Source organism: Melanerpes formicivorus, unplaced genomic scaffold (assembly GCF_026170545.1).
Source record: "Melanerpes formicivorus ecotype bairdi unplaced genomic scaffold, bMelFor1.0.p_v2 SCAF_14, whole genome shotgun sequence".
In the NCBI taxonomy this organism is placed as follows: Eukaryota; Metazoa; Chordata; class Aves; order Piciformes; family Picidae; genus Melanerpes; species Melanerpes formicivorus.
The window spans coordinates 111,672-123,408 of NW_027142366.1; the positions used below are offsets into that span (position 1 = coordinate 111,672).

The 11,737-nt window shown below is 56.4% G+C and overlaps 1 long non-coding RNA gene across 2 annotated transcripts; it reads right to left on the minus strand.

The window, feature by feature from the left end:
- Positions 1–1,766: 1,766 nt before the first annotated feature.
- Positions 1,767–11,191, minus strand: LOC137445540 (uncharacterized). Of its 2 annotated transcripts, none has more exons than XR_010988423.1 (7): positions 11,111–11,191; positions 8,765–8,843; positions 6,872–7,033; positions 6,700–6,778; positions 4,807–4,968; positions 4,635–4,713; positions 1,767–2,413 (listed from the first exon to the last, which is right to left on the minus strand). It is a non-coding gene; the product is annotated as an uncharacterized lncRNA (long non-coding RNA). The 2 variants fall into 2 exon arrangements; XR_010988422.1 differs by lacking the exon at positions 11,111–11,191 and adding an exon at positions 10,076–10,266.
- Between the last annotated feature and the right edge of the window lie 546 nt (positions 11,192–11,737).

Below are 11,737 nucleotides of genomic sequence, written 5' to 3' on the forward strand. Positions count from 1 at the left end.
GGCACTGACCTGGGACACAGCAGAAGAGCTGCAACCTCTACCAGCCACAACCCTGAAAGCATCTGGCGCCATGTTGTTGAGGGCGGTGCCATGCTGGGGGGTGGGGTTCAGGCTGGGGGGCGGTGACACGCTGGAGGGGGGCGGTGACACGCTGGGCGGGGGCGGTGCCACGCTGGGGGGGGCGGTGACACGCTGGAGGGGGGCGGTGACACGCTGGAGGGGGGCGGTGACACGCTGGAGGGGGGCGGTGACACGCTGGAGGGGGGCGGTGACACGCTGGAGGGGGGCGGTGACACGCTGGAGGGGGGCGGTGACACGCTGGAGGGGGGCGGTGACACGCTGGAGGGGGGCGGTGACACGCTGGGGGAGGCGGTGCCACGCTGGGGGGGGCGGTGATACGCTGGGGGGGAGGTGCCACGCTGGGGGAGGCGGTGACACGCTGGAGGGGGGCGGTGACACGCTGAGGGGGCGGTGCCACGCTGAGGGGGCGGTGCCACGCTGGGGGGACGGTGACACGCCGGGGGGGGCGGTGCCTGCGTTGTCACCTCACTCTCAGCTTTCCATGGGTTTTATTCCCCTCCAAGACAACACGTTGAGTTCTGAGCAGCTGAGGAGCCCGGGGGAACACCTGTACAGAAATGTTCCTCCAAGAGCTGTCAGAAAAACGTTCGTTCCGCCAGCAGGCAGCTCTGGCTTCAGAGCAAAAGCCTTCTGTGATCATTCTGTTTAGCTCAGCACCAGCTGCAGCCGTCGGTATTACCAAACTACACAGTAATGGCCTCCTCCCGGTGCCCTCCCGGTCCCAACAGTTTCCTCCCACCAAAGGACTGGCAGAGAACTGGAAGCGACTGGGAAGCAGATCCGGGCTAGGGCGCAGGCGCCGGATCCATAGCGACGCTCGAGTCAAGCTCTCCGCTCTCCGCTCTCCCCCTAAGAATTTTCGAGCATTCAGCGCAGTTAGGCTGCAGAAATTAGCTCCCCCGGGGCGGCACACGCCGCGGCACGGCAGCACTGCCGGCCATTACACACAGGGTTGAGCACTGAGCTCCCACGGGGCGCTATACGCCGCGGTACGGCTGCACTGCCGGCCATTACGCACAGGGTGGCAGCATTGAGCTCCCACGGGGCGGCACACGCCGCGGCACGGCTGCACTGCCGGCCATTACGCACAGGGTGGCAGCATTGAGCTCCCCCGGGGCGGCACACGCCGCGGTACGGCTGCACTGCCGGCCGTTACACACCGGGTGGCAGCACTGAGCACCTCCCTGGGCGTGGGCAGCAGCCGGGCCCCCACGTGGGTTTTAGTTTCCAATGCTAAAAGCCTTTTAGAAGCAGAGAGGGCAGACAGGGGTCGTTTCCAAAGCTTTCTTACGCACCAGTCACTCCAAGCTCTCCCTCTCCAGCTGCAAACCAGAGGTTTGCCTCCGCCTCGCCTCACCCCAGTACTTACACTTTTAAAGATATTGTGGTGCCCTCGGAGAATTTTCAGCACTTTAGGGGGGGACCCCAGCCCTCGCTCACCTGCTCCTCTGCTGCAGCAGCCCCCTGCCCCACGTGGCAGGACCAGCCCACCCACAATCCCCCCACTCCCTTTGATTCACCCCCAAAAAGGCACAAAATAAAGCAAACTGCCCAGCCAGCACCTCCTGCCTTTCACAGCAAGGACTGAACATTGCAGCTTTGGCCAAGACTATCAGCCCAAAGGAAGGCCTGGCCCCTGAGGAACTAAATGCAAGTGAACTATCTGACACCACCACAGTCCTGTGAATGTTGCAAAGCACTAGTGCATGCAGTATAATAATTCGAAAGTTAAGGGCTGCTCAAGCTTTACACAAAGTATCCTATTCAGTTTTGGGTTCCACTTAACACAAAGTAAAAGTATAAAAGGTCAGAGGGAAAGCCAACTCTACCTCTGAACTACAGCAAGAAATACTGGAATCAAGGGGCCCTTTCTTCTGCTACTAATAGATGAAGAGAACATGAAAACTGATGGGCTAAACCAACAGGGCAAGATTAGAATAACTAGTAGAGAGAACGGAAGATACAAAGCTTCAACTACATCTGTTTAGCAACGACTCCTACCAGATAACTTCCATGCCATAACTTTGCTGAATTCAAACAAGCCAGCTGGTGAAGCGTCTCGCTTACAGGCGGCCGACGAGGAGACGTGCAGAAGGCAGAGGCGAGGGAACAAGTCCTGAGCTTTGCTGCAGGCTGTCCTGCGGCTTCCCCTACCGACTCTTTCCCATACACCACCGCAGAAGGAGTTGGGTGAATTTTGTCTCAAACCCATTAAACCCTTTGGTGGTTTCAGCTTCCCGAGGATGTGTCGGCACAAGTCCTTGTCGGGGCACCGCAAACAGGGAGAGACAAAGCTCCGAGATCCAGGAAGAGGACGGCTGAGCAGACACTTCTAAAGAGAGAAACTTCATCAGCTGAACCTCACACTTCTCCCAGCTTTGCAACAGCAAAGAACTTTGTGAACAACACAGTGGTGCTCCTAAGGAGGTCACCAGCTTGCAAGTTACAGGAGAAATAAAAACCTTTTTATTACAGAAGCACTGGCAAAAATTTACGGACAGGAACAGCAGACGAGGAAATTCTGCGATTGAGCTAACGATAGACATCAGGCCTAGGATCTGGCTACCCTGACAAAGGATGCCAACAGGACAGAGTGAGGCCTCAGCAGCACTCCCAAAAAGCCCCACAGAGAGCCACAGGCTCTGGCCCGTGCCCCACCTACGGGCCGGCCCTCCTGGCAGCAGCGCAACACCACCTCTTCAGGAGCCCAGGGACTGACCTCAGCCCCCTAAGGGCCAGGCAAGGTTGGTTCCTGTTAGCTGCCTAAAGCAGCCTCCCCAGCCCTGCTTACAGGGACCTTGGGCTGCTGCTGGGGACAGAAGGGGGATGGAGGGCTCCACAACTCGTCACACAGACCCCGAGTACAGGGCTGTTAAGCTGACAGGGTGCCAAGGGAACAGGCTGCCATGAAGGCACAGACCCAGGCCCTCAACTACAGGGTGGGTCACCTTGCCGCAGCAACACGACCCAGCGGCTTCGCTGTGTCCGACGAATAAAAGGAGGAAGTTCCACAGGAACAGAAGGGAAAACCTTTTCACTGTGTGTGCCAGAGCCCTGGAGCAGGCTGCCCAGAGAGTTAGTGGAGTCTCTGGAGACATTCAAAACCTGCCCCAGGTGATCCTGCACTGGCACAGGGGTTGGACCGGATGCTATTTTGGGGTCCCTTCCAACCCCTAACACTCAGTGATTCTGTGATTAGCTATGCTGGTGACAGAGTCTCACTGAGTGCTCTTTAAAATGTTTTTCTTTTCTTTCAGCCTAGGAGTTTCATATTTAAATAGACCTTCTGCTCTGTCTTCCCCCTTCCTTCTTCCATCTTGCGTCTAAAAACTAGGAGAGCTTGATGAGCTGTATCCTGGGCGTCCCAATGTAACACGTCTCAATTGCATACATGGATTTTGTAACCTTTTGCCCCATTGCTTGCACAGGGTGGATTAAGTTCATTACTTAGAGCTTGTCAGGACAGCTGTTGAAGTGTCCTGTGCAATGCAGGAGGAGTTGAATCCCATAGGAAACCACATTACTGTGCTTTGTCAGCCTGGTTATGGTCAGAAACCTCCTTCATTTTTTTTTCTCTTAAACAGATATATCACATGAGTCCCCAGAATTAATTTGCCTCTTCTCATAATTATTTCTTTAAAACTGTCTTAGAAGTGTCTCTGTCCTTCCCTCTCTCTAGATACTGGCCTCCTGAGCCCATGGCAGACTTGCACAGAGCTACTGCGAGCACCACTCTGCACGGCCTCTGGGGGGCTTTCAAGCACAGGCACCCCAGGAGAATCCAAACCTAACCTTGCAGCTGGCCTTAGAGCTCCTCTTTGGAAAACTGTCGCTGCCAGCGCCCACAAACCCAACATCCTCTGTCAGCAACCTGGATGTAAGAGCTGAAAAGTGTCAACAGAAATTGTACTTGGACACCTCAGGAAGATCCTTCAATGAAAGAGCTGGCTCCTCCTGAAGGGCAAGTATGAATGGAGCATTCAAAGTACCACACTTCAGAGCCTCCTACTTGCTAGCACTAAGACAATTGTTCATGTAGAACGACTGGCCACTCACTTCAACAAACCCCACAGAACTGGCTCCTATCAACTCTCCAGAAGACACTGCTGCACTAGCTTGGCTGCCTGACCGGCTCAGTTCAGGTGGCTTAGGATCTCACAGCGGGTACCACAAGAACTGAGGGGACTGCAATCTTTGCAGCTTCAACTTTCCTTCTCTGCTACTTCTTTTTTCAGATGGATTTTTTTTCAAAGGGACTGCTGGACAGCAGAACAGGATGGATGGCCGGGCCCCGAGAGCGGTGGGGAACAGAGTTAAACCCAGCCGGTGGCCGGCCGGGCACAAGTGGTGTTCCCCAGGACACCCCTTGTGAGAGAGTGAGTCCAGAGAAGGGCCACAAAGCCGGTGAGGGGTCTGGATAACAAGCCTTACGAGGAGTGGCTGAAGGAACTGGGACTGTTTAATCTGCAGAAGAGGAAGCTGAGGGAATTATGGTGTGGTCTGGCTTCAGCTCTCAACTAGTTCCACGTTGAGCAAGGACAGCTTGTACTCACAGAAGGCACTGGCTGCTTGGGTTCAAGGTTCCTGCAGAGCTCAGGCTATCTCTCTTCATTAGTGAGGTCGTCCTGTCACCTAGGCAGAGAGAAGAAAATGCAGCTATGAAATTAGACCACTGGAATCGTGAGACTCGTTCTGTGTGCGACTCCAGGAGACTCCAAACCTAACCTTGGAGCTGCCCTTAAGAGCTCCTCTTTGGAAAAGTCTCGCTGCCGGGCCCCACAAACCCCACACCCTCTGTCAGCAAACCGGATGTACGAGCTGAAGAGTGTCGACAGAAACTGTACGTGGACAGCTCAGGAAGATCCTGCCAGTCCCAGCACACCAGACCTGGAATGATCAAAGAAAGTCCGTTAACAACTGTCTGTGTGTCTGCTCATAGCTTGAGGAGAACCCCCCAACTCCTTCAGGACCCCCCCAGATTCCCCAACTTAGATGCCCACAAAACCCCTTTGGAGGCACCCAAACCCCCCATCTGATACGCCCAGCTCCGTTTTAGGTACCCCCAGACGCTTCTAATGTCCCCAGACCCGCTGGTGGACCAGCCCAGAACCCCCTGACACTATCCCAGACCCTTTCAGGGGGCTCCACACCCCTTCTAGATGCCCACAAAACCCCTTCACCTGCCAAAAGAAACCTCTACCTGCCTCCAAACCCCATTTGGGGGCCACTCAGACCCCTTAGCAGCGGGTGGCAGCAACCAAGTCTGTTGCTCTCACCAATTAAACCTGGATGTTAGGAAGAAGGTCTTCATAGAATAGAATAGAGCAGGTTGAAAGAGAGATTGGCCTTTGGAATGTGCTGCCCAGGGAGGTGGTGGAGTCACCATCACTGGAAGTGTTTAGAAAGAGACTGGATGAGGCACTCAGTGCCGTGGTTTAGTTGATTGGAATGGAATGGACCGGACCAGGTTGGAAGAGACCTTCAAGATCATCGTGTCCAACCTATCATCCAACACCACCTAATCAACTAAACCATGCAACCAAGCACCCTATCCAGTCTCCTCCTGAACACCTCCAAAGATGGTGACTCCACCACCTCCCTGGGCAGCCCATTCCAATGGGCAATCACTCTCTCTGTGCAGAACCTCTTCCTAACCTCTAGCCTAAACCTCCCCTGGCACAGCTTGAGACTGTGTCCTCTTGTTCTGGTGCTGCTTGCCTGGAAGAAGAGACCAACCCCCACCTGGCTACAACCTCCCTTCAGGGAGTCGTAGAAAGCAAGAAGGTCTCCCCTGAGCCTCCTCTTCTCCAGGCTAAGCAACCCCAGCTCCCTCAGCCTCTCCTCACAGGCCTGTGCTCCAAACCCCTCCCCAGCTTTGTTGCCCTTCTCCGGACACCTTCCAGCAACTCAACGTCTTGCTTAAACGGAGGGGCCCAGAACTGGACACGGGACTCAAGGTGTGCCCTAACCAGTGCCAAGTGCAGGGGCAGAATGACCTCCCTGCTCCTGCTGGCCACTCTGATCCTGATATTGGCCAGGTTGCCAGTGGCCTTCTTGGCCACCCGTGCACGCTGCTGGTCACGACCAGAAGACAGGGATCAGAAGAGTCTTTGGCCAAGCTGTAAACCTCTTCCTAACATTCAGCCTAAACCTCCCCTGGCACAGCTTGAGACTGTGCCCTCTTGCTCTGGTGCTGCTTGCCTGGGAGAAGAGACCAACCCCCACCTGGCTACAACCAGAACTGAGGGGATTGCAATCTTTGCAGCTTCAGCTTTCCTTCTCTGCTACTTCTTTTTTCAGATGGATTTTTTTTCAAAGGGACTGCTGGACAGCAGAACAGGATGGATGGCTGGGCCCCGAGAGCGGTGGGGAACAGAGTTAAACCCAGCCGGTGGCCGGCCGGGCACAAGTGGTGTTCCCCAGGACACCCCTTGTGAGAGAGTGAGTCCAGAGAAGGGCCACAAAGCCGGTGAGGGGTCTGGATAACAAGCCTTACGAGGAGTGGCTGAAGGAACTGGGACTGTTTAATCTGCAGAAGAGGAAGCTGAGGGAATTATGGTGTGGTCTGGCTTCAGCTCTCAACTAGTTCCACGTTGAGCAAGGACAGCTTGTACTCACAGAAGGCACTGGCTGCTTGGGTTCAAGGTTCCTGCAGAGCTCAGGCTATCTCTCTTCATTAGTGAGGTCGTCCTGTCACCTAGGCAGAGAGAAGAAAATGCAGCTATGAAATTAGACCACTGGAATCGTGAGACTCGTTCTGTGTGCGACTCCAGGAGACTCCAAACCTAACCTTGGAGCTGCCCTTAAGAGCTCCTCTTTGGAAAAGTCTCGCTGCCGGGCCCCACAAACCCCACACCCTCTGTCAGCAAACCGGATGTACGAGCTGAAGAGTGTCGACAGAAACTGTACGTGGACAGCTCAGGAAGATCCTGCCACTCCCAGCACACCAGACCTGGAATGATCAAAGAAAGTCCGTTAACAACTGTCTGTGTGTCTGCTCATAGCTTGAGGAGAACCCCCCAACTCCTTCAGGACCCCCCCAGATTCCCCAACTTAGATGCCCACAAAACCCCTTTGGAGGCACCCAAACCCCCCATCTGATACGCCCAGCTCCGTTTTAGGTACCCCCAGACGCTTCTAATGTCCCCAGACCCGCTGGTGGACCAGCCCAGAACCCCCTGACACTATCCCAGACCCTTTCAGGGGGCTCCACACCCCTTCTAGATGCCCACAAAACCCCTTCACCTGCCAAAAGAAACCTCTACCTGCCTCCAAACCCCATTTGGGGGCCACTCAGACCCCTTAGCAGCGGGTGGCAGCAACCAAGTCTGTTGCTCTCACCAATTAAACCTGGATGTTAGGAAGAAGGTCTTCATAGAATAGAATAGAGCAGGTTGAAAGAGAGATTGGCCTTTGGAATGTGCTGCCCAGGGAGGTGGTGGAGTCACCATCACTGGAAGTGTTTAGAAAGAGACTGGATGAGGCACTCAGTGCCGTGGTTTAGTTGATTGGAATGGAATGGACCGGACCAGGTTGGAAGAGACCTTCAAGATCATCGTGTCCAACCTATCATCCAACACCACCTAATCAACTAAACCATGCAACCAAGCACCCTATCCAGTCTCCTCCTGAACACCTCCAAAGATGGTGACTCCACCACCTCCCTGGGCAGCCCATTCCAATGGGCAATCACTCTCTCTGTGCAGAACCTCTTCCTAACCTCTAGCCTAAACCTCCCCTGGCACAGCTTGAGACTGTGTCCTCTTGTTCTGGTGCTGCTTGCCTGGAAGAAGAGACCAACCCCCACCTGGCTACAACCTCCCTTCAGGGAGTCGTAGAAAGCAAGAAGGTCTCCCCTGAGCCTCCTCTTCTCCAGGCTAAGCAACCCCAGCTCCCTCAGCCTCTCCTCACAGGCCTGTGCTCCAAACCCCTCCCCAGCTTTGTTGCCCTTCTCCGGACACCTTCCAGCAACTCAACGTCTTGCTTAAACGGAGGGGCCCAGAACTGGACACGGGACTCAAGGTGTGCCCTAACCAGTGCCAAGTGCAGGGGCAGAATGACCTCCCTGCTCCTGCTGGCCACTCTGATCCTGATATTGGCCAGGTTGCCAGTGGCCTTCTTGGCCACCCGTGCACGCTGCTGGTCACGACCAGAAGACAGGGATCAGAAGAGTCTTTGGCCAAGCTGTAAACCTCTTCCTAACATTCAGCCTAAACCTCCCCTGGCACAGCTTGAGACTGTGCCCTCTTGCTCTGGTGCTGCTTGCCTGGGAGAAGAGACCAACCCCCACCTGGCTACAACCAGAACTGAGGGGATTGCAATCTTTGCAGCTTCAGCTTTCCTTCTCTGCTACTTCTTTTTTCAGATGGATTTTTTTTCAAAGGGACTGCTGGACAGCAGAACAGGATGGATGGCTGGGCCCCGAGAGCGGTGGGGAACAGAGTTAAACCCAGCCGGTGGCCGGCCGGGCACAAGTGGTGTTCCCCAGGACACCCCTTGTGAGAGAGTGAGTCCAGAGAAGGGCCACAAAGCCGGTGAGGGGTCTGGATAACAAGCCTTACGAGGAGTGGCTGAAGGAACTGGGACTGTTTAATGTGCAGAAGAGGAAGCTGAGGGAATTATGGTGTGGTCTGGCTTCAGCTCTCAACTAGTTCCACGTTGAGCAAGGACAGCTTGTACTCACAGAAGGCACTGGCTGCTTGGGTTCAAGGTTCCTGCAGAGCTCAGGCTATCTCTCTTCATTAGTGAGGTCGTCCTGTCACCTAGGCAGAGAGAAGAAAATGCAGCTATGAAATTAGACCACTGGAATCGTGAGACTCGTTCTGTGTGCGACTCCAGGAGACTCCAAACCTAACCTTGGAGCTGCCCTGAAGAGCTCCTCATAGCTTGAGGAGTAACAGAGCAGGAACAATTCCCAAAAGGTTTTCACCGCATTCCTAGGGCACTTGAAGGATTGCCCTGGCTGTAGTTAATACCTAGAAATTCCTCTCAAAATCTTTGCAGCACAGCAAGGAAATTGAGGGATGGGAAGGCAATATGTACTTACACGTTAGGCAAGAATTGGCTTTGCAAACTAATCTCTCTAACTGTTGGATATGCACTGAACTTCCTCGAGGCCAAATGAGGACCCCTTTATTTGGGGAAGCCTCATTGAATTGGACTTGGGGGCCATCAGACTGGGTGACTACATCTGAGAGTAACTTCCACAAGTGTCAGCATGGGAAAGATAGCTCAGAAAGCCTGGGTCCAAAGTTTGACTTAAGAAAATATAGTATAGGAATATACTGTTGGCTGTGAGAAAGGGGGGAATTGACGAACAGAAAGGTCTCATTAACAGAACCACAGAGTTGATAAGAATTTTCCGCTTGTTAGCTGAAATGCTGGAACGCAGGGAGGGGGAGAGGGGCTGGCAGACAGCCTTTGGATAGAGAAGGAATAACAGGATTTGTCAGTGATTCACTTCTGTTAGTCTTGGACAAGATGCTCCTTTGTATACAATAAAGGACACCTGCATGATATGTGTACTTCTGCTCTTTTAGATAGATAAGCTTTGTATAGATAGGCAGCATCTGGACCTCTGTCATTATAGACAGATAACTTTTTGTATAAAAGTTTGCCCAAACCTCTCTGAAGACACACAGCTCTTTTGACATGATCCTACCTGTGTCAGGCGCCAGAATAGAAGCACGATACAAGAGACTTACTGAGTCTCTTGTGTGTCTTTCTCTAAGTCATTATCAACGCTGTTTGCAGCACAAACCCAAACCCAAACCCACCCCGAGACACCCCCAGCTCCCACGGGAGCCTGCAGAGACCTCCCAAAGGGTCCGACGGAGGTGCCCAGCTGCCTCCCCACGACCCTTGACCCTTTCAGATGGCCCCACTAAACTTTACATATCCCCAGACCATTTTAGGTGTCCCCAGACCTCCTCCGTCACCCCCAAAAGCCCTGCCGATGGCCCCAGACCACCTTCAGACGCCGGAAGGAACACACCTGAGAGTCCCGGGCCGGCAGCGACACCGGAAACCGCACTGCGAGCTCCCCGAATGCGCCAGGACCCCTTGCCCCGCCAAAGGACGGCGGTTCGCAGGCACCCTGGGGCACAGAACGGCGTCAGGCGCCGAATCAGGGCTCTCCGCGACCGCTCCGGCTCCAAAGCTGCTCAGCGCGGTGCCCGCCCCCCCGGCCAGAAAAGCGGGGCGCAGCCCGCGAGGAGGGCGCGTGCGCGGGACCGGACCCGCTGCGGCGCAGGCGCCGTATCCATAGCGACCACCGGGACGCTGCCCCCCTGGTGCGAGCAGAGCCGGGCTAGGGCGCAGGCGCCGTATCCATAGCGACCACCGGGACGCTGCCCCCCTGGCGCGAGCAGAGCCGGGCTAGGGCGCAGGCGCCGGATCCATAGCGACCACCGGGACGCTGCCCCTCTGGCGCCAGCAGAGCCGGGCTAGGGCGCAGGCGCCGGATCCATAGCGACCACCGGGACGCTGCCCCCCTGGCGCGAGCAGAGCCGGGCTAGGGCGCAGGCGCCGGATCCATAGCGACACTCGAGTCAAGCTCTCCGCTCTCCGCTCTTCCCTTAAGAATTTTCGAGCATTCGGCGCAGTTAGGCTGCAGAAATTAGCTCCCACGGGGCGGCACACGCCGCGGCACGGCTGCACTGCGGCCATTACACACAGGGTTGAGCACTGAGCTCCCACGGGGCGCTATACGCCGCGGTACGGCTGCACTGCCGGCCATTACACACCGGGTGGCAGCATTGAGCTCCCCCGGGGCGGCACACGCCGCGGCACGGCTGCACTGCCGGCCATTACACACAGGGTGGCAGCATTGAGCTCCCACGGGGCCTCTGGGTACGGTTGAGGCAGCAGCCGCCACCCCGGCAGAGCCCCACCGGCCAAGCCCGGACACGCCCCCCCCCCCCCCCCAAAAGCCCCGCGCTGCCCCGCCGGTGGCCACCCCCCCAAGCCCCGCGCACCTCCAGCGGCTGCTATAGAGAAACCCCACAAAGCAGCAGAGACTGGCACTGACCTGGGACACAGCAGAAGAGCTGCAACCTCTACCAGCCACAACCCTGAAAGCATCTGGCGCCATGTTGTTGAGGGCGGTGCCATGCTGGGGGGTGGGGTTCAGGCTGGGGGGCGGTGACACGCTGGAGGGGGGCGGTGACACGCTGGGCGGGGGCGGTGCCACGCTGGGGGGGGCGGTGACACGCTGGAGGGGGGCGGTGACACGCTGGAGGGGGGCGGTGACACGCTGGAGGGGGGCGGTGACACGCTGGAGGGGGGCGGTGACACGCTGGAGGGGGGCGGTGACACGCTGGAGGGGGGCGGTGACACGCTGGAGGGGGGCGGTGACACGCTGGGGGAGGCGGTGCCACGCTGGGGGGGGCGGTGATACGCTGGGGGGGAGGTGCCACGCTGGGGGAGGCGGTGACACGCTGGAGGGGGGCGGTGACACGCTGAGGGGGCGGTGCCACGCTGAGGGGGCGGTGCCACGCTGGGGGGACGGTGACACGCCGGGGGGGGCGGTGCCTGCGTTGTCACCTCACTCTCAGCTTTCCATGGGTTTTATTCCCCTCCAAGACAACACGTTGAGTTCTGAGCAGCTGAGGAGCCCGGGGGAACACCTGTACAGAAATGTTCCTCCAAGAGCTGT